The sequence below is a fragment of the Macaca fascicularis genome, chromosome X, assembly GCF_037993035.2.
Source record: "Macaca fascicularis isolate 582-1 chromosome X, T2T-MFA8v1.1".
Lineage (NCBI taxonomy): Eukaryota > Metazoa > Chordata > Mammalia > Primates > Cercopithecidae > Macaca > Macaca fascicularis.
Genome location: NC_088395.1, coordinates 147,063,238 through 147,064,130, shown reverse-complemented (window position 1 = coordinate 147,064,130; position 893 = coordinate 147,063,238). Strand labels below are relative to the sequence as shown.

Sequence of the window (893 nt, the reverse complement as noted above, 5' to 3'; positions counted from 1 at the left end):
AGCTAAAGTGGTGATAAGAGGAAAGTTTATACTGCTAAACCCTCACATCAAAAAGTTAGAAGAATCTCGAATGAACACTATCAAGGACACTTAAAAACATTATCACACATGTACCCTAGAACATAAAGTATAAAAATAAAAGAAAAAAAATAGCAACACCATATTTTGTATTATTACCCACCATTCCTTACTCTATCTAAATTTACCTGTTAATCCTTACCAAGACCAAGAAAATGTATTTATTTTAACTAGTTATCTCCTCTAGTACATTATAAACTCCGTGACCTTGGGGCTTATCCATGTCTAAATAGTAAACATAGCAGAGCAGACATCCCATAGCTATATATTTTTTTTACAAAATATCTGACCTGTTATTATTATCAAATAATCAGTGAGAGAGTTTAAGTTGGAGTGAGATTATTATATATCCAAAAGCTATTTTTGAATAAATGAATATATGAGTAATAAACAAAGAAACAAACAAAAAACTAATGCTCTACAGGAAAGGTCAGCAAACTATGACCAGCCCACATTCTACTTTTGTCCATAAAGTTTTATTGGAACACACACCAAAAACAAACAAACAAAAAACATTATCAAGGGAAAAACAAACATCCTTGTTAAAAAGTGAGCAAAGACATGAACAGACACTTTTCAAAAGGCAACATACATGTGACCAACAATTATATGAAAAAATGCTCAACATCACTAAACAGAGAAACGCAAATCAAAACCACAATGAGATACCATCTGACACCTGCCAGAATTACTGTTATTAAAAAGTCAAAAAATAACAGATGTTGGCGAGGTCGTGGAGAAAAGGAAATGCTTATACATTGCTGGCGAGAATAAAACTTAGTTCAGTCACTGTGAGAAACAGTTCAGAAATTTCT

At 31.9% G+C, this 893-nt stretch overlaps 1 non-coding gene across 1 annotated transcript; it reads right to left on the bottom strand.

The window, feature by feature from the left end:
- Positions 1 to 355: 355 nt before the first annotated feature.
- LOC123571477 (small nucleolar RNA SNORD81) lies at positions 356 to 432 on the bottom strand. Its single transcript, XR_006695634.1, has one exon. It is a non-coding gene; the product is annotated as a small nucleolar RNA SNORD81 (small nucleolar RNA).
- Positions 433 to 893: the final 461 nt, after the last annotated feature.